Raw genomic sequence first — 27,575 nt, forward strand, 5'->3', positions numbered from 1 at the left:
CCTCTTCCACCAACAGGGCAACTGAACCCTGAGTGATCTGGTTAATTTGCTGAGATGCCTTTTGCATGGAAGTATCACAGGTTTTAAAGAGGTTTCAGCTGCTTTTTTTTCTCCAAAAGAGCAATCTTCGGCCACAGAAACTAAACAAAACTGGTCCATCTTTGCTAAGCAATTTCCCCAACGCGATCTCATAGCAAGAACAAGCAATTACACCCCTCCTGTGGCATAGTGTGACACCACAAACTCTACATTTCACCTAAATCGAGAATGCTGAATCAGCGATGGCCCAAGTGCTGCTCGCCCACACCAAACAATATGTCCTGGTAAAGTGGAGGAAGGACCTGAAAGCCCTCTCTGCCATTGTTTTGCATCAAGAAAAAGGTCTCAAACTTGCGAGCGAGAAAACAAATCATTCCCACTCCAACTGTCACACAGAAACCTGCATTATTAAAAAAAAAAAAACAACACAGCAGAACCTGCAAACACGCACAACAACCAAACAAAGACGTGTAACTGATCTGTATGCACGCCTCTACAGTTTATGATTCAGGGGACTCCATGATTAGATACTGGTCCGGACCATTGAGGACTGGGCTAACTTTTATGGACTATTATGGGATGTGTCTTCCTTGTGTGTACCTCAAACTTATGCATAATAATTGGGAAAGGGTTAGAGGCCTCTGTGCCACAGAATTCAGTTGCTGGCCATGATCGCCTGAAACACAGCAAAAGAGTAAAGAAGCAAATTGGGGATTGACTTTAGAGGATGATCCACAAACGGAGGCGTTCCCACATTACAGTGTACGTGATGTTTTTTTTTTTTTTAAATGTAGAAATAATGGCCCATAGTTACACCCCGAAATTTGCCATCATTTTTTGACAGCGTCTTATTTTCTCTAATTTGTAAGACAGATGCAGGACAACCTACTGCTTCTAAAAGTGCTCGACAGAGACAGAGAGTGTGTGGTGTGTGGTGTGTGTGTGTACACATGCTAGCACCACGGCCATTAGAAGGAACGTGTGCTTTGAACATTCAGACTTCCACGTTAATGCCGCAGTATTTCAGTTCCGTTTGACTGCCCTTTTCTCTTCTGTGAATCACCTTTCTACAATGGACAAAGCAACAACCGTCGGTGGATCAGGCATTAAACCCTTACTTTCAGCACTCGAGTTTACGAACCAGCCTATCAAGCAGTTGCCTTGCAAGATTTAAAATATACAAATAAAACCTATGGCTCGGGAGCCACATTGTGGAAAAATCGACATGCATGTAAATGAGACTGAACAAGCTGTCTTTTTGACAAATTATATATTGGCCCACTGCGATATACAAGTATGGCTGGACTCCTTCCAAATCTAGGCATTCCTTCAAATGTTTATCATCTGACAAAATAAAACACATGCTTATGTCTGAGAACAAAAAACACATATGCAGAGAAAATCTACCTATGTTCACCAAACATAACCAAACTCACATAAAGACAGGCATAGTAAGCTAAATGCTTACGCAACACCAGAACTGTAACCGGTTTAAAATGCCTCTTAGCCATGAGAATGTGTGCTTGTATATACAGGAAAATAAATCTCAAAGTAAAGACATGCACACACAAACAGACAATGTTGTTCAAGTAAGAATACAAAAAGCATCTACACAGTTCTCTTCTGCGCTTTCGACTAGGGTTTTTGAAGGTGGCTTCTGTATAAATTGTTAGTAGGATTTTAAACTTAAACCTGAGAAAATTTCCTTGCCTGGGTACCCCTGGTACTAATTCACATCAAATTGCACCAATATCAACGCAATGAAAGTGGTGGTAGAAGGTTAGTATGACGAATCGCAGGGAGTCTTTCCTTGTAAGGCTAGGGTGGTGAGCCTGCTACGCAATACCCTCCCCTAGAGCTAGCAGGAAGCAGGACCTCACCAGGAAAGACTCCCCCGTTCGGGACAAGGACTCCCGGTTCCAAGAGGAACTCCCTAAGTCACTCACAAACCATTGTTTACAGCTACAGCACAAAGAAGCCAAGAAGAACAAACTACAGTTTACTATTGTGATTTAACACCAGTAGTTCATTGTGAAGAAACTTATGTTGCCAATACTGGGAAGAAAAGAGTGATCGAATGATACAGAACACTCAAGTATCAGAGACTGGTAATACTGTTATTGTTATTTATGTCTTATGTATAGTGCCAACAAACCCGTAGGCCTCAGGGCGTACATAAAACAGACTCATAGAAACACAAAAGGACAATAGACAAAAAGAGCAGGAGCACAGAAACAAATGCTGTAAGACAACACCTAATCAATCCCGTTGTTGAACAGGTGAGTCTTGACTGCTCTCTTAAAGTGACTCAAACAAGGAATCACCCATGGAGTAGAGGGGAAGATCCCACACATCAAACCTAGGTTCGCCAAACTTCTGCAATTTAAAGAATCATTAGAACGAAGCAATTTCCTACATGGCAAAGTTGCAAGTCGCTCAGAAAGATATTGGGGAGCGTTACCCGACTGACATTTATAGGTCATAGTGAGAGTTTTAAACATGATTCAGTGTTTGACTCGTAACCAGTGAAGAGATCACCTAGCTGCAGTAACATGGTCCTGGCTACCAAGGCCACAAACAACCACCACTGCCCTATTCTGATAGTTTGAAGTTTATACAGGTTACCCAACGAGGTACCTGCCAACAAGCTTTTGCAGTAGGCGAGAAGGGATCTATTCTCTTCTGATAGAAGTGGTTTAATCGGTCTCAAAAGACTGGTGACATAGGCACATGATGACTAAGTGGAAATGTGATTCTGCATTGTGAGCTGGAAGACAAGGTATACTCCAAGTGATTTCATGCAGAGGGCCACTGCGATAGTACAGCCAGCGATCACAAAATGAAGAGAGGCCTCGTGTAGATGTTAAAAAGAGTAGGCGAAAGAAGAGAACCCTGTGGCACCCCACATGTCAGAGAGACAGGACAGGCTTGATAATCACCCACTGCCACCCTGGCATCGCTCACTGACCACCTTCTTGTGATTTCCACCAGTCTACTAACATGAAGTGAGTGGTCCACCAGGTTGAAAGCGGGTGAGTGGTCGAGCACCATTAAGAGTGCTGGCCAATAGCAACAATATTGGACTATAAGTCAAGAAGGGCCGTCTCTGTGCCATGCTTTGTGCAAAAACCCGATTAGCTAACACCACGCAGGTTATTCTTCTCAGTAAACTCCAGCAACTGGAGATTATCCTATCCAAGATCTTCAATAAGAAACGAACGTTGCGAATAGGCCGGTAATTACTGTCCACTGCCGGGTCCAGGTTTCCCTTTTTAAGACTACAGTGATTCAAGCCTGCTTCAGACAGCCCAGCACGTTAAAATCTTCAAATGGGATGTTAAAAATTTTAGTGACCAAGGAATTAAAAGATCTAAAGAGTCCTTAAAGACATTTGCCGAACAAGGATCCTCTTTGCAAGATGTGGGTTTCAGGCCTTTCATGATTTTCGAAACCTTGCTTTTTGTGACCATTCTAAAGAAAAATGTAGGCTGGTCTGTGTTAGAAGGGGGACGCAAAGTGTCCTGAGATACTTCTGAAGGGGAGGGGGCGGTTTACAACTGTCAGGTTACACTGAGAAGATGAAAAGTGATTGAGCAATACAGAACACTCCATGGAAAGTGAGAGAGGACGATTCAGCTCCATTTGGGAAAGTTCAGATACACATCACAAAAAGAGATGGAGGAGCTCTATACTTGAGGGAAGCCCAGGAGTTTCAAACCTGTATGGCTGTGAAAGCTAAGCAAAGCCGAGAAGGGCAGTGTGCAGACCGGGAAGGCAGCTGGCGTGTGAGAGTGACACGAGAACAGCTGGAAGCCGGAGAAACTGAGAAAAGACAACCCCAACGAAGAAGCTGAACAGCGACTGATGGCGTTGCAACGATGCAGTGGACTGTCCAGCATAGTAACAACGCAGAGACCACAGATCTCTCACATCGCAGAACGAGCACAGGGGGAAAGTGAACCAAACTGGCAGCGCAAGAAGAGTTTCTCATCCTGCAGACAGACCCGGTGATGTTAGCCCCAAGGAAAAGAGGTAACGGGGACAGTTGGAGACCCAGGAGGGATAACAAATCTAATGAGTATAAGAAATCATACTCGTACCAGTAAGAGTAAAGAGTGATAGTTAAAATCATACTCGTCCCAATAATAGAGAAGAGTGGAAGCAAAGTAAGAAACTTGTTGAAAGTATGGTAACCTGGCCCAGCCAGGGAAGCGAGTGGACATTAAGTCAAAAAAAGAGTAACACGTATAGAAAACCATTCCAATTGAGATAAAGGGTGGAGCCAGACATGTGATTAAGTGGCACTCTAGATTTAGAGACCAAATTACCAGGCGCGCATTCAGACCCCACTTGAGATTGTCTCAGTGAGGCGGACAAAGCCGATCACTTGTTAAAAGTGCATGAAATGATTGTAGGACTGTGGGGGTTGGGCCGAGCAGGCCTCGGTCCATTGCAGGCTGCATGGTAGCACGTAGTACCCCATGGTAGGACGGGGAATGTCGAGCTGCCAAAAAGGCATCGATAGAGCACACCAAGTGTCTTGGGGGAGGTGACACATTGGCCTTGGTTGAATCCAAGGCCTTATATTGTAAATGACTTAAAATAAAGAAGGTGGAGTATTCCAGTCATCTGGGGGTTAATCTCCTCCAGGCCTCAAAGTTTAGTGACTCTGGGCTTTCGGCAATGTCTTGGGGTCAGGGGTAGTGATCGAAATGTAACTCATTACACCATCCCCAAGGCGGCCTGCACTGCCCACTTTGGAAACCTTTATAAAGCAGAAAACCTGGCTTCCAGTATGAAAATTGGGGTTATTTCTCATAGGCCTAAAGGGGGAGACAATGTACCCCTGGTGTTGATCATGCATGACAATGAGGTGGCTCTCATGTCACAGAAACTGGGGAAGTGCATGGCCTAGACATGGTCCCCATTGACTTGTACTGACAGGAGGTGGTTATATGGCTCCCCCATCTGGTAAAACACTGTAATGCCTTGTTGGAAGCGAATAAAGTTCCTAATTCTTGGACCCAAGCAATACTTGTCCCCATATACAAGAAGGGAGATATGGGTTGCCAAGCTAATTATCAGCCTATCTCCTTCTTTGACGCAAAGGGCAAGGTGTTTGCCAAGGCGGTGCTGGGACATTTGGACGCATGGAGTCGGGAGGTCGGGGCTTTGCACCACCTTCAGGGCGTTTTTTGCACAATGTAAGTACAGTGAACCAAGTTTTAAGACTCAATCTGATCTTGGAAAAATAGGTTGTGCTGCGGACATGTATATTTATGCGATCTCTGATGACTTAAAAACCGCATTTCGTAGCGTATCCAGAGCAGGATTGTGGAATGCATCGATTAAATTGGGTGTGCCGCCTGGTATCCTAAGAGCAATTCAAGCACTCTACACCAACAACGGTGCACAAATTAGGCATGGGTTGGATGGCGAAACTATCCCCAGAATAAAAATTGATGTTGGAGTCAGACAGGGCTCTGTCCTCGCACCCATTCTGTTTTGCCTTTTTATTAACAGGGTCATTGATTTATTGGTGGCTGAGCACACAGATGCCCCATTGTTAGCAGATGAGGGAATTCCAATCCTATTGGCTGACAATGAGGTTCTCTTCTCACTGACCCTGAAGGGCTTACAGAGGCAATTTCTGAGAGTTTTTGTGAGAAAAGCAGACTCGTTAAATGTTCAAAAAACGCAGTCAATGGTGTTGAGCAGAAATAGGGTTAAGAAAACACCACTGCTCACAATCAGCTTATGAGGTGGGGCTATAGAGAAGGTTTTGAACTATGACTATCTGGGGGTCCGAATGGCAGCCAATTGTGCATGGAAAGACCAGGTGAATCGGGCATGGTTAAAGTTGACTAGGTACTGTGGCTGTGGGCCTGTATCTAGATTCATGCAGACCCCTGGGGCGGGCTCTGCAGGTGTCATCTTGCAGATTTACAAGAGCCAGGCCAGGCAGGCCGCCCTTTATGCAGCTGAACTGTGGGCTATCTGTAATTCAGGTATGCGCCAGGTTTTGGAACAGAAATTTCTTATAACAGCCCTGGGCCTGCCTGTAAATGTGCCTAATGTTCTGTTTTTTTGGGAGGTGGGCTTGCAGAGCATCGGCCTCATATGTCAAATGAGGCAGTGTTTCTCTGGGCTGGACTGGACAAATGGCAACTTGGGTCCTTATAGAAGAGCGGTCAGGGATCTCTTATCCCAGTCGGAAGGGCCCAATTTACCCTGACTATCGGCTATTAGATATTAGTTGATTGCCTTGGGGGTGGAGAGTTACTGGTTCCAGCCTGAAGTAATTCTGGGAAACTTTAAAAAGCTATTAAAAAAGGCCCACGAAAGCATGTGGGAGAGAGAAATTCGAGCAAAACTTGCAAGTTCAGCTGGCCTAGTCCCTTACCTGTCCAGAAAAGAATATCCTGTTTTTAAATGTTATCTGGATAGAGTGCAGCTGAGAACGATGAAAGCTCTTTATATGAAGCTGCGTATTGGTATTCTTCCCCTAGATAGTTTAAAGCATAACTGGAACCAAAGTAATTCAGCAGCCTTCCCTTTCTGTCCAAATGAAAGCATAGTGCATTTTATCTTGATTTGGCCATAGTATTCTCATATTAGAAAAAAATATATTTTATAGCACTTTTTAAACAGTTTCACGTCAGAAGGGTCAAGGAGGTGCTCCACCTTTGCTTGGCAGGGACTGTGAAATAGAAACCCACTGCATGGGGAAATACTTACTCCAGGCTTAGAGAAAGAGATTCAAACATGTTACACTAGTGACGAAAAATCTTTTAGTCCTGGACGCCTAGTTGACTGTTTTATACATTTTTACATTTGTATCTGTTTATTTGAAGTGTTACAGCACAATGTAGATGTTGTATTTTTATAAATTTGTATTAATGACATTCAATGCTTATTGTCATTTATTATGCTGTACAATTTTTATGTGACTTGTATGATCTGTGTTGCATTGAAATAAAGTTGTAAACTGTAACTGTATGAAAAACAAGAAAGAGAAAAGAGAGAAGGAACCTCAGAAGGGAAAGGCACAGTGTCAAGGACACATTAGAAAAGCTGAAGAATTCTATTTCTGAACTGTATGAACTAGTGAAAGTAGCTTCCAAGAACTATCCAAGGATCCACTACTAAAGTGACTTTACTGAGAAGCACAACACAGGAGAAGGGAGTCCTTCTCCTGTGCCTTAGTTCTTTTCTGAATAGTGGGAGGGACAGAGTAGATTAGATTCGGATAGAGGACAGTTCTTACTTTTTAACTCAATGATGGCTGACGAGCACCCTAGTTAGTTTGTGTTAGGTTCGGAAAACTCATAGTTTCGGGATAGTTAGGAGTTTGTTTATTTTACTTCACAGAATAAAAACCCTTGACATGTTAAGACACTCGTCTCTGTCCTTATTCTGACCTGTTACATTACCTACACCAACACTATTCCCGGAGAGTTAAGTCCCGAGAGCCTCTGCATCCTTCTGTACTCCAATGGCTTACAGAAATCACGACTGGGATGGCAATGCCTTCGGAAATTCCCAGATTGAAAAAAGAAATGATATGATTGGGACACCTATGATTGTTCTTTTCTAATCTGAAAATGTGGGCAACCTTTGAACGCGCATATGCTAATGGTTATTAATTTGTGTTTTTGGGGGGAGGGGTGACATCCTGATGGTGGCTGGGTGTCTGTATGATGTCAACTAGAATATAATCTTAGCTAGCTACATTTATCTACCAAACTCTAATGACAGGAGTGTATGGCTACAGCCCCTATAAAGATGTGCTGTGTGGATAGCACTTTGCTTCTAATCATGTCCCCTTTTCCACCAAAGTTCTACTGCATTACTGAGTGTATGGGCCAAGCCTTTGGGGTATGGTTAATATGTTTGCCCTCTATCCCCGCCCCACTTCCTCCTAGTACTCTTAAGCATTCCCTTGCTGGTATCTCTGTACAAACGAACACAATAAAGAGAGGTATAGTGCCCCAGTCTCCTGAGGGTGCCAACTTCAGTGCCAAGAGATACAGAAAGGTGCTCACTGGATACCTGTTGCATTCTTGTTCACTGTTTACCATTGGAACACGCAATCCCGTTGGTTCCATGTTCCACCACAATAAAGAGGGATGGTAGTTGGAAGGAGTCAGTAGGGATTGAAGTACTTATAATACATATCTCCTATCACTTACTGTGTGCAGAGTGATCAATTCACAGGCGACGAGCGGGCTACAAGAACAGGCAGCCCCTCACTGAGCAGCTGCGCTGTCGATATACTGCAGGCTACACTGCTGCTGCTGCTGCGCCGCAGCGAAGTGTGAAGGCATCATGGAGTAGACACAGACAACAGATTCAAATTTGTTCTCCAAAGTTTTATTCAACTTAAAATGCAAGATGCAGTAAGGCCCAACTTGCCCTATGCTAAAGAAAACTAAGGAAGGCTGTGTCAGGAAGTCCAAATCAAATATCCATCGGTCCAAAACCTATACTTGCCCTCACATCTAACTGCATACGATGTGTAGGGATGTCAGCATCAAAAAGAATAGTGTTCAAAAGAAAGTTCAGAGCTTTTTACAGCTCTCCGCTTATGATCAGATTCCCCTTCCCCAAGTTCAAAGCACTTCACAAAATATCAGGGTTACCTTCCCCTAGAGGTCATATATTCCAGCTTTCAAAAACAAGTTCATTGGGGCACTTCCCATCTCCTTTGATATCAATAAGTTGTACCAGTTCACTTAGGCAGTTTTATTTCTTGACTTGAAACACAAGTTTCATTATGCTTACTTTATTTGGCTTTCCATGCAAGGCACTCCGTTGAGGCGCAGTTGTCGGACCACAGGGTCCTGCCCATTACAGGTCACGCAACCAATACCACTTCTTGACTGCTTCCAGCAACACTTAGCCACTGCTTCCTTCTGACAGTGGCCCTCATTACGACCCTGGCGGAAATCGAAAAACGATGGCGGAAATGCAATTCCGCCATCGAATAGCGCTCGGTGCGATTATGACCCGTCACCGTAAAGTACGATGCCATTAGCGACACCGTAGTGAACGCCAACTGCACCAAGTACGCGCACGCGCGCCATGCAAAACCGTAATTACCACCATGGCGCAACGGTACGCGAATTCTGACCCTAGCGGACATTTACCTAACGCCATCAAGCATGGCGGAAAGTACCATTCCGCCATGGTGAGAAGTACGGCATCGCGAACCAACCGTAAATGGCCCTACCGAGTGCCTGTACACCACTCCCTGGCCACATTGCACAACTCCTCGTAGGTGCAATGAAGTCACACAATGCAACCAGTGAAATGTACAAGTCACCCATGCATGCCAACGAACAAATGAATGTAGGGGCTCCAAGTGCCTTGTGAGTGGCCATCCATATTTGCCATGTCACCATTGCCGTACTGATGCAGCACAGCCATGTGAAGGTTCAAGTACAGCAATATGAACTGAAATATGAGACAAAACAACAACAGGCCCCCATCGCTTGACACCAGTGCAAGGCAACATTCAAAGCAGTATCCTGAGGGAGACTGCACCAGCCCTGTACTCTTGCCAGTAAACAAACCAACCATCAGCATAAGCATGTACCACACAAGTTGGCAGAGTGACTGAGCAGCCAGGCTCATCTCAAGAGGGGCCAATGGGAGCTGCAGGGCACAGATGGCACGAATACAGAAGCTATTCCAATGGACATGACCTCAGTCTCCCTCCAAGAAACGCACGCAAACACAGGCACCTGTGACCAGCCATATTCTGATAATCACATCATTCCACCAATCCACCTGGCTGACCGGCATCTGTTACACAGAAGCTAATCCCCCGCCCCTGAGCATGACATCATTAAAACAATCATAATGGCAGCCCCTATCCCTGACCTCACTGGGCTTCGTAAGCAAACGCGCCCAGTACAGTACCACGCAACTATACTCAGAAGCCGGAACCCAATGCAGATCTTCTCACAATACATCGCTCCACAAATAGGAATATGCTACATTACTTGCAAAGAATAACGCTACACGGTTAATATCATAATAGAAATTTAATGCACAACAAAATCACCAAGCCCATACAGCTATTAGGTCATGAACTCCAAAATATATTTCATTATTGTGGGCTGCATCCGCAATAAATGACCAGCTTCTTCTTGTGTGACGCCCTGTTCCTTCATGGTACACAGGGGCTACATTCACGTTAAAAAAAGGCAACATGGAAGCGCCTAGAACCGCAGGGCCGTCCCATTAGGTAGGCACTAGTCCAGCTGAAAGGTCGATATGTTGCTCCTAGCCACTAGTACTGGTAAGGGCATGTGGCCCATTGGCGATCGTCCCATAAGATCGTAATGGTGCTCCACTGAATAACACGAAGCATCAGGTGTCGGGAGTAAAAGCCATCTGCAGGAGTGGCATACAGATGGCAGCGGCAAAAGGGGAGGAGATACCTGTCACCCAAATGAAATGAAAAAGAATAGTATGGGCATCAGAACTTCATTTGAATTACTCACTTCAATGATCACACTAAATCTACAGCCATATGCATGCTAGCCCACTCAAAAGGATTATTCCCACCCAAAAATCACTTGCGAATCATAACTATATAAATCGAGGTGAAAACACTATTACAAACGAGTCTTTGTGTGCATGCGTCTGTTAAAACAGAATCCATTAGATGGGATTAGTAACGTGCATAGACACAAGTGTTGGAAGGCGCGTCGAGACAGGGAGGGTTCAACAAGGGCAGATAGACGATGGTCCCACTATGGCAGCTCTGCATCACATAGCGCAGGGGAAGTGGATAGATTCCAAAAAGCCATGTACATGGCAAACTCTCAATTAAATCATCTGTCCATGCATCCATACATCATTCCCTCATCCCGGTATGAAAACGCCTGATTATTAACTCACATAACAAGTGAAATTTCCATTGAGTCTGTGCGTAATGCAGTCTGCAAAATCCACTGTGCTCCAGCCCGGAATTCCAGTGTTGTGAAGTAACATGTATTTGGGAACGTCCGGCCTTATCGTCCACTACGCTATTGCGCATCCCATACTATTCATATCAATCATTGCATTCTCGCCATGGCCCCTGTCCGAAGGACATTAAACAATAGAACTTTATATCTGCAGTCAGACCTGTGGGCGTCTCCTCGCCGCTAGCTGAAAACCGAAAGCGCTGTCCTTCGAATTCCTCATTTGCAACATCACGTCGAAAAGGCATCTGTGACCGCTTGAAATCACAAATTCATCCATGTAGTGCGGCAGTGTGTGAAAATGGCAACTGGCTTCACTCACAAATGGGACGCCCCGCCCGTCGGTGAACCTCGGTACAGTGCTGCATGAGGGTCCACCGTTAATCGAGTACTACATTCCACTGACCCTTCACAAGTTTGTTCGCGACTTTAAAGATAGTATGTGAAACAATGGGACCATAGCAGAATGAACATATGAACCAATATTTCACTGCCATCGGGATTAAATACATGATTGTAATAGCAAGATGCCATGCGCCAAATTGCAGCCTTGTGTGCGGGACGTGCTCGCCCAAAGGGGATTGCAGCTTGCACAGGTGGAATGAATCACCACAGGTGGAGGCTATACTGCCTGAAAACACATAAATTGCACAACCAACCCCCTCCCACAACCACACCCACTCCAAAATGCTACCGGCAGGACTAGCGATGTTGGCCCTGGGGGACCTGATAGCACTGCAAGTACTCCAACTTCAAGAAGAAGACGAACACCAACTACTACAACAACCGGCCAAACAGAGGAGACGCAGGAGGAGGAGGAGGGCAAGGCAGGGCCAGCAAGGCCCACCAGCACAGCCACTACCACCACGCAGGCAGCCCGCAATCCCACGCCTCCGAGCTCATCCGTTCAACCTCACTGATGAGCAGATCCACACCCTCTACCGTTTGGACCGGGACACCATAACCGCCATTGTGGACATGACACACGCTGACCTTGTCAGCATGATAGATAGCCCAACCGCCATCCCACCCCTACTGAAGGTGGTGTCTGTACTACACTTCCTGGCCACAGGCACCTACCAGCACACAGTCGGACAGTTGCATGGCATTTCACAGCCACTGTTGTCACGGACACTATTGCAAGTGCTCGATGCCCTCCTGAAGCACGCAGACGACTACATCTCTCTACCACGCTCGGAGCAGGAAATTACGAACACAAAAGTGGGATTCCATGCACTTGCCGGCATACCGGGTTGCATTGGTGCCATCGACTGCACCCATGTGGAATTGGTTGTCCCACATGCCATGGAGGTCCAGTACCGCAACCGAAAACAATATCATTCTCTTAATGTACAAATGGTGTGTGACTCCAACAGGATCATTACACATTGTTGTGCCCGATTTCCTGGATCAACCCATGATTCTATGGTCTTGAGGAACTCTACAATACCACGCTACATGGAGCGACACGCAGGGAACAGATCCTGGCTACTCGGTGAGTCTCATTCCATGCATGATAATGTGGGCTATGTGATGCGGCAATGACCTGGCAGGAAGGGGGGGGGGGATGCGTACGTAGCAATGTCATTCCACAAACATCCTTTATTGTCCACATACAGGTGATGCCGGGTATCCACTGAAGAGATGGCTCCTTACACCACTCCGGAACCCACAGAACCAGCATGAGGAGGACTACAACCATGCCCACTCACGTACCCGTGTAGTCATAGAACAGGCATTCGGCCTACTGAAGGCTCGTTTCCGCTGCCTCAGCAGGTCTGGTGGGGCACTCCTGTACCGCCATGAGAAGGTTGCAAAGATGGTCATGGCATGTGTCATGCTACACAACATGTGCGTACGTAGAAATGTGCCCATGCCCCCTGACGCAGAACTGCAAGCACCTGAAGATGGTCATGATGAGGGTGGGGATGTGGCAGCACCTCAAGGAGTCCGCGAGGCACAGGAGGGCCGTGAAATTCGTCAGATTATCATAGATTCATGCTTCTAGCACTCACGCCTGGTGGCTGATACATGGACACGGGACTTGTGGCACTGTGTGTGTCTGGAACATGCACAATATGGACTGTACGCCTATAAAGGCCTCGTACACAAAGATCAATGTCCACACATCTCATTGGATGATTGTGAAATGTTTATAGCATATGTGAAATTATGTTACACACCCCATCGACCCGCCACCCAAGAAAGCCCAACACACCCCCTCCACCCTCCTACCTCCCCCCCGAACACCAGTGTCCAAAGATGCTCATTGTCAGTGGGCAGACGCTATTGCAAGCCCCCTCTCCGGGTATCAGGGGCACCCCTGCCTGTGGAGCGCAGGGTCCTCCCAGATCTACGTTGGGGGCTGCCCTGGACGGAACTTGCAACGGATGATGTCTCTGCCTGCTCACGTCCATGCATGTCCCTAAGGGTTTGTGAGAGCTCAGTGAGCACACGGCGCACAGCGGCAAGTTCAGCACATACGTCTTTGGACGTCGCATGCAGTTCCCCCCTCAGGCTCTCGGTGCTTCTCTCCATTTGTACCCTCAGGCTCTCGGTGCTTCTCTCCATTTGTACCCTCAGGCTCTCAGTGCTTCTCTCCATTTGTGCCCTTAGTGTCTCTGTACTTCTCTCCATTTCTGCCCTAAGTGTCTTAGTAGATGTTTCTATGGCTGCCTTAGTACCCCCACATTCATCAGCATGCTCCTTGAGGAGCGTGGCCAGTTGCTGCTGTTGCACGATCACCTGGTCGAGGGACTGTTGCCTCTGCTGGGCCATGCCCATTTGCGGTGGTGTCACAGAGGGGCTGATCACCTCATGTTGCCTTGCCACAGGGCTTGTGGGGGATGGCCAGTTGTCGTCTTGTGGGTGCCCCTGCGTGGTATCCTCATGGTGTACGGGATGAAACAAACAGGGGGATTGAGACAGGTCATGGATGGATCCTACATCGACAGCACCGTTTTCTGTGTCGGAGCATGCTGCCATTAATGCAGTGTCACCTATGGTGCTGCTGCCACCAGAAGCAGTGCCTTCTGTGGCATCCATTGGGGGGACCTGTGGTGCTGCTGTTGTGGGCATGCTGGCTGCTGGGGTGCCTGTTGAAGTCCCCTCCTGCGTGCTGCCACTTGATTTGTGCTGCTGCCGTGTCTTGATCCGTGCAGCTGAGGTGGAGGGTCTTTGGCCGTTGGTCTTGGCCCTCTTTGCAGGTGTGCTGGTAGGGGTGTCCTGAAGCTCGTCGTTTGAATCGGACCCTGTGTTGGAGTAAAGGAGGGCGAGCGTTATTTATGGGTCTGTGGAAATTGGAATGGCAATGTATCACATGCATTGGGGTGGTACCTGAGGGTTATTTGGGTCAGGGCCTTGGAGGTGGTTTCATTTTTGTGTGGATTGAGGATGCAGTTGTTTTGCAGCCTGCAGTTAGGGTGTGCATGCTGCACGTGTAGAGGGTGTTTTTAGGATTTTTAATTATTTATGTATTTGAAGTGACTTTTAAAGTGCGCTATCAGGCCAATGTATGTGGACGTTCTCCTGGACATGCGTTTCTGTTGCACTATGTGGACACATGGTACTTCACATGATTGGACATTGTGGATTTAGCATTGTTTTATTTGGCCCACCTACCTGATTCTTCGGATGTCTGCACTCCTTTCTCCATCCCTCCGACTCCCTCTATACTCTCCATTCCAATGGTGGAGGCACAGATTTCTTCCCAGGGGGTCAACTTGATGGGTGATTCCGATCCTCCCCCGGTAGCTGTGGCAAGGTTACGGTTGGCTGATAGTATGCTCCGTACGCGTATCCGCAAGTCGTCCCATCGCTTTCTGCATAGCTGTGGGTTGCGGGGTGCGGTCCCCACCGCACTTACCCGCTGTGCCACCAGGGCCCATATGGCCTTCTTGTTCGCAAGTGCCGTCCTGGTCATTTGCGTCGAGAAGACGACGGCAGCATTCTCCTGGAGGGTCTCTGTGAGCACGGTGAGTTCCTCATGGGAGAAGTGGACCTGCCGCTTGCGGTCGCACGCTTTTTTCGCAACTTTTCCCATTTTTATTGTTTTCACTAGGGTGGCTAACGGGTTGGGATGTGTCTCGGGGTAGGATTTTTAATGGTTGTGTTGGGATTCTGATTTTATAGGTGTACGGCGTGCTGTTTCCCGTTCCGGGCCCATGTTTTTACTTCCGTTTCCGTATATTTACGGTCACCGTATTTTGCGATTACCGCTCATTACGGTGACCGCTATGATGGGTGGCGGAATTGCACCTAGGGCGCCGTACGACGGCGGTGAGGGGCGTTTTGGGGACATTTCCGCAATCGCGGACTTTGCACTTCCGCCATGGCGTAGTGCTCGTGCCCGATGGGTCAGAATTAGCCGCACTTTACTCCGTCGTGCAATGGCGGAAACGCTATTTACGCTATGGCGGTCAGGTCAGTTACTTTCCGCCAGGGTCGTAATGAGGGCCAGTGTGTTTAGTTGATTTCCCAGTGTCAAACTCTTCAGACACTGTACTGTGACTTGCTTAGGTTAGCCACCATGTTACACGTTTCTATATTCCTCTGCCTCTTGCCAAAACAGGTTTGCTAACATGCACTTCCTAGGCCCCTCTTAGCTTTGGGCCAATACTTGGTTTCTCATTTTCATAACCGTCTTTGTATTTTCTTGACCTTGTCAAGATTCGTTTCATCTAATACATTATGTGGTGGTATCTGCCACATATAATACTTTGCCTTCACTCCATTCATGTGCGTTTAACTTGCTTTTTATTCTGTGCGGCATTCAAAAGTACTTGTTTTGGCATTCAGAAGTACTTGCAATTACTTTCAGTTCATTAGGCATTCAAAACGGACTTTGTTATAAGTTACTGCAGCTACCACAGTATGAGTGTTTCCCTGCTTTACACTCAACTGTCGCACACAGCAGCTTCCTTCTGCTTGTCTTCCTTCACAATGGGCTTCTCAACACTCCTTCAGCTTTCCGGCTTCCTCAAGCTCTGCCTCTCCCTCGTGGCATTCACAGAGAGCACCGCTCGCTCTCCTGGTTTCCCACGGTGACCGGGGTCAATGGGAGTTCCACAGCTCCTGCTGCGCGGACCCCTTCAGGAGTATAGCAGGGCCTCCAGACCCTCTCACTGCCAACCGCGGCCTTGGCATCTCTTTCTCCTGCCCAACACTGCTCCCGGCACCTACCCGTCCCGCCTCTCGTAAAGCCGGAAGCATTTTTATATCCATCAGGTGTGTTAAGTGACCCAGGTGTGAGTCATGGAGTTCAATTGCCTGACTATTGAAAACTCCATTCGGTGGACGTGCCTGGTTGTTTCACCGGTGGGTATGCCTCCATAGCACTCTTCTTCATCTCAGTACCAGAGTGGTATTTGGAAAGGTCCGATTTAATAAACAGAGCATGTAAAACTTGATTTGGTCTAATATATGTGTGTGTATCCTCCTAGTTGGTCTCTTCCTTGTCCCAGTACTAAATTGAAGTGTCTGGGGGACAGTTTGGAAGGAAGGAAAAGGAGAGGGATGACATTATCCTACAAAGGCTTTAGGGATGGAGGGTTCATTGTGGAAAGGGGGTACCATGTCTCACCTAAGAATGTCCTCTCCCCAAATTCCATCCACCCAGGTGATCCTCCCTCGCATATCCACAGCCAGGGTCGCGATCCAAAAGTGTTGGCCTTTCCCTGCACACCTGAGAAGAGGATACAGGGGTAAAGGAAATGAGGACACCCTCAGGTTCCTCACAAGAGCCACTGCAACGTTGTGACCATGAAGAACATTTTAAGATAAGAATCTGCCAGCGGTGAGCGATTCCCAGCAGTGAGGGGAAGAAAAAGAAAATGGTGTCATTGTTGCCAATTTGTGTTGGTCCTCGTTCTCCAGTCCGCATGCACTGCCAGTGTGCGACACACAGAGGAATGGACCCAGTGATGTAGAACTGACAATTAAACAAAACATAAAACAGAAAGAAAATAAATAAGGCGAGCAGCCAAGCCTACATTATCAATCAGGTCAGGAGCCACATATTGAGTGCACATGCAAGCGCAAGTGTGCGCCCAATTAAGGAATATAGTAAATCACATGGGTGCATAGTTGCACACTGTTACCATGGTGTTTCAAGGGAATCCAAAGTCACAATAGTTTAATTGCAATAAAACATTTTTTTTTAAAGAGACAATATAAACACAAGGTAACAAACTGCAGTAAAACCAGGGATAACAGTAGAATCCATTGTTGTGTAATTAAGCAGTGTGTATTGTACCAATGCAGTGAGTGCCGCCTCGCAATTTCTTCCTTAAGAGTCATGGGGAACATCAAGTGCAGTGGAAAAGATGGAAGAAAAGGTTTGATGGGCAAGCGGTGCAAAGGCCAAATTACTCGAGTGAGCGGAAACAAATAAAAAACAACGCTATTGATACATCGCCTTAGGAACTATGGCCAGAGCCTATCAAAGAAATTCAGTTTTGTACTAGAGAGCCATCATTTTGGTAAGCGAGTGCAGAAGCAAGGTGAAACCGTCGAACAATACATCACTGTAATCCGGTGGTCTTTCCACCTCCCTTGATTTTGGTTGTACCTTACAGGAACGTCTCCAAGATCAATTCATGCTAGAATGTAATGATGGGAAAGTACCTGAAGCGTTATGGTCCAAGGGCAATCCATGCTTAGATGAAGTTCTCGGAGTTGCCAAGGAAGTAGAACACACCAGTAAGTGTCTGAGCGAACTAGAGAAAAGGTCAGATTCTGATGTAAAAAAAAGGGTTAGCTACCAACTTCATCAGAGATACGAGCAGGACAGGCAATGAATCATGAAAAAATTTTTTTAAAAATAACGTTTGCACGGAAGAAACCTTTTCACAAAGAGAAGAATGAAGGAGAAGAAATTTAAAAATGTTTAGATGCAACAGCTTATTTCATTAGCTAACAGTGGAAAGTGTCCTGTGCTGAAGTCTTTATACAAGAAGTGTAGCCATAAAGGTAATTTCACAAGTTGCTGCAGGAGCAAGATAGAGTCTACCGATTATATGGATGAGCTTTGTGAAGAATTGGAGGTGTCCACATACACGATTGAGAGGACGGCTGAAGCGGTAATGGTGATCCATGACGATGATGCAGATGCAGAGAAACCTATGGTGCAAATAGAACTGCAAGGAATAGCAGTAGACATGGTGATCGACTCTGGTGCAAAATATACGCTCATGCCAAAGAAAATATACTACCATTAGCAGTTTTCCAAGCCCTGAGAGCAAAGAACACTTATTGTTTTGGTAATGGCCAAATACTATGCTAAGCTTATTCCAACATTTGCCAGCAAAAAAGGAAATTAGTAAAGAAGGGAGTGAATTTCAAGTGGGATGCCCAATGTGAATTACAGTTTTAGGAAATCAAGTGTGCACTCAATCTAGCACCAGCTCTGAGCAATTGCAAACCTACCATGAGAGAAATGTAATGACGGATACTAGCAACAAAGGTTTGTGTGTGGTACTTTTGCAGAGAGAAGGGAAACAAGAGTTTACTGTTGCTTTTTCATGTAGAATTTTAAAGCAGTCTGAACTGAACTTTTCTACTATACAGAAAGAGTTACTGGCCATCAAGTGGGCCGTGGAGAAGTTCAGACCATTTTTATGGGGGAACTAAATTCATACTGCGATCGGACCATAAGCCGCTGAAGGAGATTTTAATATGATCAGTTTGGACAAAGTCTCGTTCTGCATAAGAAAATTGATCACTAACCTGCAGGAACATACATGGGATGTGGAGTATGTGCCCGTTATTCAAAACAAGGCAGCACATTTCTTATCAAGACTGACCAATGTAGCAGAGGATATGATGAGGGTGATGATAAGCAACAAGTCCTTAGTATAGAGCAGAGTATGATATCCAAGGAAGAGTGTGATAAGGTGATGAATTTGGACGAGATGTTGAAGAAACAGAGGATGGAAGTATAAATGAGAAAGCATGTCGAAAATTCCAATGTGAGGCAGTTAAAATGGTACTACAGTGAGTTACATGTTGAGAATGGATTTGTGTTGACGGGTGATCAAATTATTCCACGAGATGAGGTAAGAAAGTAAATATTTTAGTAGCCCATGAGGGTCACCAAGGAATGTCAAAAACCAAACAAAATGGTTAGCCAAGATTATTGGTGGCCAGGGATGGACATACAAATTGAGAAGAGTATAAGAGATTGTGACACATTTGAGAATTTTAAGTTGTGTCAGCAGATCCAATGACTATCATTACAATTCCAACAGTACCATGGGAAAGGGTTGGTTTTGATAGTGTGGGTCCTATGAGAAGTCAAGGAGGACAAGAATATTGCATGGTGTTGATTGACTTTCTGTCAAGATGGGTTGAAGTACAGTTTACACAAAATATGTACGAGTGACAATTATGTTTTGGATACTGTTTTCAGAGAGAAGGTTATCCCACGATGTTGTTGACTGATAATGGGGTACAATCAGTGTCAAAAGTGATGGGGAGGTTTTTTAAACAAGATGGCATAGAAAACGGCACGAGTTCCATTTATCACCCTGAGACAAATGGTTTAGTTGCAAGGTTGAAGCATGCGAGTGTGATAAAGCAAAGTATTCTGGGTGCTATAGTAGTCAAGGACTGGAAAAAGGCAGTAAATTAAACTGTTGTAGTTTACAGGTTCACACCTCATTCCACAACGGGGGTGTCTCCGTTTGAAGTTCTCAGGGGCAGGAAACCCAATACAATGGTGTGCCCGGCTTGGGTGAGCAGGTCGAGTGTGAGCAAAATGCAGTTAGAGTATGTCAGGGAAAGAAAACAAAGGAACAAAGTTGCATATGATATTCACAAAGCGGACAAGGTAAGCAATGTTTTAGAGGGCGAGTTGGTGTGAATTAAGCTACCCCGGGGTTGCAGACGCTGGGCTTAGCATGGTGTAGACCTATATCGGTATCAATGGTGATGCATGGAGCTTGTTAAAACCTGCAATGGTATGGAATATGAGTAGAGCAATTAAGTGCAGGAAGCCTTTATTGTCGGGGTGCGATACGAGTGAAGGGGAAACTGTAGGAATGGGGGACATGAGTTACTGAGACGGTGTGAGAAGAAATGAGAAGGAAAGAATCTTGATGAAAAGGTTGATCGAGTTCATTATTTTGGGTTAACCTTCCATCTATCCTATACAAGTCATGTTAGTTTAAGTAGCATTAGCAGTTCTTCAATTATTTTTCTCTTGTGCTGTGTTAATATAATTGCCTCACGTTTGTTGAGTTTCCACCTGCAACCAGAGCTCCTGCACAGTTCAATTTGTAGATTTTTCTTGAACACAGTTTGTAAATATGCCAGTAACCATGTGTTTCGTTTGTAAGAAAAGGTGACGCGTAGCATTCGGGTTCACTGTTTACCATTGGAGCGTGGAGTCCCTTTGGTTCCATGTTCCACAGTGAAGAGGGATGGCAGTTGGAAGGGGCCGGTTGGGCTTGAACTGCTTACAATAAGTATCTCCCATCACTCACTATGTGTGGAGTGATCATTTCAATACCAAAAAAAAGAGCCAATGCCATCTGACAGGTTTAACACTCACATGAGCCATTACATTGTATTTAGTGCAGGCAACGTTTTCAGTTTACTTTTATTGTTTGTTAAAAGCGGGCTACTAATCCCAAGAGTTTCTTACAAGGAAGATCAAACATGAATCCACAATTAAAATATTTCCAATTTAGGAAACAAAATTCTCTGTGCCATCCCTCAATAACCAATGATCTCTGCATGTGTTACACAGAGCAAGGGAAAATAGTTTCACTTCAGATGTAGACATGTGCAAGAACAGGTTTGGAAAAGGCGAACTGGGAGGGCATTCCAGCCTTGTTCTAGTGTAAACAGAGTCAATATGCTCTCAGCCGGGAGGAATGGTTATAAGTTGTTTAGAAAGCAAACTGACCACAAGCTATGAGCATTGAGGTCGTTGTAAGGACAGACTGAAGACACAGTGTGTCTTTGTCAAAGCTCTGTATAATATGTAAAAGTCACAAAAGTCATCCACAGTATGTTTTCACTATGCAATATCCATTTGGACATGTCTTCGAATCAGGAGACCGCAGCAGTGGTAATGAGTGCAGTATAAATGCCCATTACATTACAAAGCAGGGGCCACGAGGCTCAAAAATCAGCCTTTACTGGTTCAGGCATTCGCCCGTCTACCCTCGTGCCCAAAAAGAGAGAACAACCCCCCAGTAAAGTAATCCTGTCCTAATGTACTGTCAGATAGAACAGGCAAGGAATGTCAAACAACCTGAACTTGACGGCCTTCAAAGAGTGTTCCAAACTATTGAGACTGCACAAAAAACCACTGACTTTGATAAACTAATGATCAGGCACAGACTGACAGGAAAGTAGCAAACATCTTTCCCATCGTCAGCTAAACCTGGCAGCCAAGCGACAGATATGAAACTATTCAACTCCACTTCAATAGAAATACTCCGTGTTGGCCACTCGTGTATTTTGTATTGCATACTCTGACCACTCATTCTTGCGTACAGTAAGGAAAGTATCAAAAAGTGAAAAACACCACCACTCCCCCAGAGTTCATTCCATTGCAATTCATAGAACATTGGTCTGTTCTCTTTCTTGGATGACTACTCCTTAGTACGTACAATCAAACTGTACATTCGAGCACAATCAATTTACCTACGCACACCACAGACAATGCCTCCGGTCACTTTCCTCTGCAGCCAAGATGACAATTCTTAGTAATCTGCGGTTCTTACATTTATTTTATACCCTGGCCTCCCAAACACAACTGTACAGATTTAAAATACCCACGCTACTGCCCAACAATAGGTAAAGAAGCCAGATTACAATTGCCAGCGATGCCATGGGTTCAATGGCAACCACAAAAAAGGCAGATGTAACAAAAACACCAAAGAAACGAAGTGGACTAAGTCAGGCAACAGACTGGGCCATTTAGGCTAAATCATGTGACAGGGTCATATGATGCCACACGGAGGTGCATAGAGGGCATAAAATGCACAGAGACACAATCCATGGACAGTCATAAATGTGAAAGATATTCAAAGGACGCAGGGGCATGCATAGCATAATGCCTTACAATGGCGGGGGACATAGAACAAGGTCACACAACAGATTATGCAAATACGAGGGGGGCTAAACAGCCATAAATAGTTCCTACTATAGTAAAACGGGTGTACTCGCAACTTGTGTATTAGGAGATGTCGTCCGAGCAGTAACATTTCATAGAATACAAAAATACAGGTGCATGCATTTTCTTATGCAAGCCTACTTTGTTTTTTAATTTCCAACACTCTTACAAGCCTCCCGAATGCGTGACTTCACTGGTCAAATACAAAAGCAGCCGCCCCAATCACACCCCGACGAGCCGTCAACGCTCAGCTCCCCTCCCTCGGTGCACTGTACGACGCCCTGTCTCGTCGCCCAGTAAAAGACAGCTTTTCCACCCAGGCGTAGGGCAGCATTTCACACTCTCGTGCAATGGATGCATGACAGCTTACCATACATTTGCCATATAATCCATCCCCTGACAGCCATCAGATGGATCACACCTCCGCTTTTCCCGTCTCACTCCCCTGGTGTATGACATCTCCACTTCCCCGTGGGCACGCACATCAGTCACGTCCGTTAAATGTCAGTATCTCTCCCGGGGTAGATCTGCTGTACCGCTCCCAAAATGTTGAAGGACAGGTCCTGCTACTCCATCATAGTTAGACACCTCTTCCCATAACACTTTGCTCCCCGTGTGTGCGAAGGAGAGCCACCCAAAACAATGATTTGATCTCTGCCTCCGCGAAAGTGCATGCCGGCCCTCCATGTGGCTGCATCTGTAACACTCCCTGCGGGTATAGAACGACCTCACAAACCAGTTCTCTCTCATTCATTCACAGCCCGACCCTACGGTTTATGACAGCAACCCAGGTCAATGACAGGTCCCTCCCCCAGTTGAATGACAGCACCTTCTATCCCAGGTGAACAACAATCCACCCCTGCAGGTGAACATGTGGCAGCTAACACCGGGCAATATAGCGCCCTGCTCACTAGGTGAATGGCTGTCCATGCTCCCCGGATAAATGCCAGCCCCACCGTCAGTTGACGGTTCCCATTTTATCCCAGTTGTATAATGAGAAATACTGCCCCTAGCAGAGGCGTAGACGGGGTAGGCCTGAGCAGGCAAGGCCCACCACAAATCTGTAAATGCCCAGTGAGCAGCATTGTGTGGGAATTTAAGCACGTTAATGTCACTGTGGTGGGCCCAACTGCATTAGCTTCAGGCCCCGTGTGTTAGTCCTGCCTGTGTCTTTGGCCCCTACCCCACCACAGTTCCTAGAAGTCCCCGTGAAAGTCCCTCTTGCCCCCAGGTGAGAGGCCGCGCCCCCAATGACTGAAAGTCTCCTCTGTGCAGATGGTCAATGTGACAGACCCTCATCTGCCCAGGCGAATGACTGCCCTTGTGTTGCCCGGGTAAATGACAGCGCCACCTGTCAGTTGGCAATTCTCATTCCCCGACAGATGTATAACAGCCCCTCATGCCTCCAAGTGAATGGCCGCCCTTCCAGACTCCCACACCCAAGGTAACAACCGCCTTCCTCTACCAGGTGAGCGAGTCAGCCCCCTTGTCTCCCAAGGTGAAAAACATGCCTACACCATCAAGTTTGTCACACGATCACAGCTGTATATCAAACACCTCCTCCCCTCCCGCAGTGAATGGGGGGGGGGGGTTCCCCTGTGGAAGCCCCTCTTGCCCCCAGGTGAAGGTCTCCCCTGTGCAGATGGTTAATGACAGATTGAGCTCCCCAGGTGAGGGACAGGAGCCACCTCAAATGAATGACAGCCGAGGCACCCCAGCCCCCTCCCATTCAGGTGAATGACAGCCAGTCACCCCCGCTGTTGACGGTCAGCTGACCTCCAGTGTCCCAAAGCCAGGGTAGCCCCTTACCTGCGGGTTTCCTCTTCGCCCTGACGGGGCTGCAGCTCTCTCGAATGTCCTACGGGGACCTGTGGACTTGTGCCCGGGTGAGCGCCTCCGTGGGTCTGTTCCCCGGGGGAGGGTTATGTCTGGTTGTCCCCCGGGGAGGGGCGATCCTCTGCCCCGGGGGGAGCGGGGCCCGCGCTTCCCCCGGCTTTCCCTTGTGTCAGCCCACTCCTCGCTCAGCACATCCTAGCCCGGCGCCGAGATCAACACTGTGTCCCGGGAGGGGCAGCTCCCCCCTCCCGCTGGCCGGTTCCTGTCAAGGGGGCCCGTCCTCCCCTAACAACGCTTTGCAGGTCCCTGAATAGCGCGTCTTGCGCACCCACTCCTTTCACGCGACCTCCCGCCGATCGCAGTGTCTCGCGTTGCCCGCGCGCGACCCGCACTCCGAACCCGAGGCGCGCGCCCAGGCTGTCACTCACTACCTGAAGCCGCCGTCTGGCCCTGCAAGCGTCAAAGCGCAAGCCGCCGCCGCGGGCTCATTCATTATTCAAGAGAGGAGGAGCTTACACTTCATAGTAGAAGAAAAACGGAGCGGTCGTGGGCGGGGCCAACTGCCACGGACTCTGCGTGACCGTTTCAATGTAAAGGAGATGGGAGGAGTTAGGCCGCAGAGGGCGGAGTTAGCGCGAGGGTGAATGAAACAGACTGCAGAGCTGGCAGGGGGGATGCAGCATTCCCTGAGGAGGAGGAGGAGGATGCGCGACCAGAGGCAAGAAGAGGACGTTTGTTTTCTATTCTCTGGTTTACAGGATCCCCTCTGCTTTCCTAGTGCCTGAAACGATTCCGTAATTTAGCAAAATTGTTACATTTCAGATTTTTTCTGTCCAGGGGTCGATGGGGTGTTTTATTTTTCATCTTTTATTTTTTATGTGATGTTTTTACCTATTTTTAGTGTCCACATCCCACGTTTCTTCTAGTGATGTCTTTGGAATGGATATAAGTGCGTGCAATTATAAATAAATATATACACAAGGAACGGAAGCTTAAAGATAATTTGCATATCGTGTAAATGAACTTGTAATACCATCACGGGGTTCCAGTGACTTCTTAATCAGTCACAGGTTTTGCCAGCAGCACGCAGATTACTTGAACAAATGCCATCCACCCACTACGATCAGACCAGCACTGTAGACGTCAGTGGGGCTTACAGGAAGTTTTATCGGTGCTGGAAAAAGACGGACTGGATTTCCGCCTGACGAGCCTGCCTCTCGTATCCAACACAAGGCTAGCATTAATGCCATGAAATCCTACTGCCCTCATGCTACAGTGCTGGTTTATCATCACCGTAATCTTCAAACTCCTACCAGTCACTAATCGAGCCAAACTGCCCTCTCAGTAATTTGTCCTTCCTTCTCAAACCCTTTGCAACATTAGTTAAGAGCAGAGGTGTCGCTCGAGAGGTCTGGGCGGACTATAGGTCTTTTGGTTGCAGCCCCGGATAGAAGCTCAGGGGCTACAACCAAAAGGCTAGCTAGCCCACAGTCCCGACAGTCCTGTCATTAGCGTACCCCCAGATCTTTTCCAGATTTAGCAAGCCCTGGGTAAGAGTCATTTTCTTCAACATTTCAGAGAACCAAGTTCTTGTGCTTGCAGCCTCTATCCTCATTAACTTTAATTTGTATTGAGACACAAATATTAAGACATGCCCATTCTTTATTGAAATGATACCAAAGGTTAGACTGCGCCCAGTGCTTTGCTCAGATGAAAGGTAAGCAGTACAGGCCTGCATCAGATTTTGTGGTAAGATTTTGATAAGAGGCCAATCAAGGCTAGTGCAAATTCTGAGGGCAGGCATTTTCATTTAAAAAAAAGCTAGCATTAATATTAGTTTGCCCAATCCTTTCCATTAGATGATGGATAAACTAAATTCGGGTTATGCAATATTTAATTCCTGTGTCATATTTAAAGATGAACCTTTAACAAGGCGAATTACCACCTATGATGTGATACAGAATGCAGAATTTCTTTTTTACAGCTTGCTCAAGATTTTCGGAACACTATATAATCATATCCGGGACCTCACAGATTTCTTGGGGGAATCCTGTGTAGGGTTTAACATATAAAGTTTATGATTTTGTATTGCTTTGTCAATTAGATTTTATTGACAGAAAGTTATGTAACATGGCAGTGTTAGCATTGTGGGAGACAAAAGAGTGAGACCTCCATTTCAGTCAGGGATTTATACAAACCAAAGATACCGTAGGGCACTATTTGGAAGATTAAAAAGGAAAAAACAGTTAAACCTAAACAAGAGATTATAGGTAGTGTTGGCTTAATATAAAAAACAAGAAATTAACAAACACAAAGCCTGAAAGGAAATCACTTGGGGTGAGGCAAAAATAGGTACATTAAATCATTTTGCATTAGCAAATATAAAATATAAGGAAGCGTAGATGTTGAATAAATTATACATATGTACATAGTAATTTAAGCAAGTTATAAAGGTGCAATCAATCAAAAATACAGATATTAAAACAGAAGAAACAAACACTTCTTGTAAAAGTACATGGCACATTGTACAAACAACAGTGGAAAAATATGGTATATTGATTCAAAACAAGAGGGTGTAATGTTGCTAACAGTTAGTTTCCAACTTTTTACGCTTTCATCAATTGTTAATGTCATGGTCATCTTAAGTTTTAGCTATGTGAGGGCCACACAAGAATGATGTCAAACCTTCTCCAGCATCAGCAAGATGTGGCTGTCCCACACCCTGCAAATAAAAATAGCTCTTTTGGGGAGAAAATTAAGTGAAATTTCACTTGAAATTAAATCATGATGAAGAAAATGTAAGCAAACAGTCAGACATTGTCTATTACCAGCCTTGCATCCTCTTGTTTTTAATAAAAGTGCAATATGTTCCACTTACAATTTGTACAATATTCTGTGTACTTTTACATAGAGTATTGGTTTCTTTTGTTTTTGTATTTTTTTCTATCTATGGGTATTTGTAGATATGTCACTTGCACACATTACTTTGTCCATATGGGTATGTTGTTTATGACTAGGCTCTCTTAAATGTTATATTTGTTAATGCAAAATTGTTCAATATACTTATTTATACCTCACCACAAGTGATTCACATTGTGTCCCTGTGGCTGTTAATTTCCTGGTATTCATATTAAATCAACAATATCTAGAATCTCTTGAGTATTATTACATTGTTTTTCTTTTTCATATTAAAAGTAACACCCTAGGTAAGGTTTGGTTTGTATAGTATTGGCATTGTTAGCTATTTCTTAAACAAAAGTAAGCTACAAACAAAACACAATTAGATTATTCACAGTTGTGTAAATGCTAAATTACTAGGCGGAGGTCTCCATCAAATAAACGCACTAGTAAATGAGTTTTAACAATCATTTATTTCCATCAAGGTGAAGGCTTCCGCGGAAGGGTCGACACAGGACACCATCATAGGGATACTGTCCGTGTCAGCTAACAGTACAGAGTCGATACATTTTATAGGAAATTACTAACATTCAGCTCTATGGCCGGCAGAAAAACAAGACACTTCCAGACATACAATTTCCTGCCAGAACACTTTTTGCTGTTATCTCAGACATCGCGGTGAGAAATACAAAGGCCGGACA

The 27,575-nt window shown here is 45.8% G+C and overlaps 1 protein-coding gene across 4 annotated transcripts in view; it reads right to left on the reverse strand.

Moving 5' to 3' along the window:
* The window catches only part of TANC2 (tetratricopeptide repeat, ankyrin repeat and coiled-coil containing 2), a 3,436,361-nt gene extending 3,411,919 nt beyond the window's left edge, over positions 1-24,442 (reverse strand). For all 4 annotated transcript variants that reach the window (XM_069634135.1, XM_069634134.1, XM_069634133.1 and 1 more), the window contains exon 1: positions 23,950-24,442. The gene's annotated coding sequence lies outside the window, so the exon portion shown is untranslated. The remainder of the gene's footprint in view (positions 1-23,949) is intronic.
* Between the last annotated feature and the right edge of the window lie 3,133 nt (positions 24,443-27,575).

Source organism: Ambystoma mexicanum, chromosome 13 (assembly GCF_040938575.1).
Source record: "Ambystoma mexicanum isolate Mex_15411 chromosome 13, UKY_AmexF1_1, whole genome shotgun sequence".
Lineage (NCBI taxonomy): Eukaryota > Metazoa > Chordata > Amphibia > Caudata > Ambystomatidae > Ambystoma > Ambystoma mexicanum.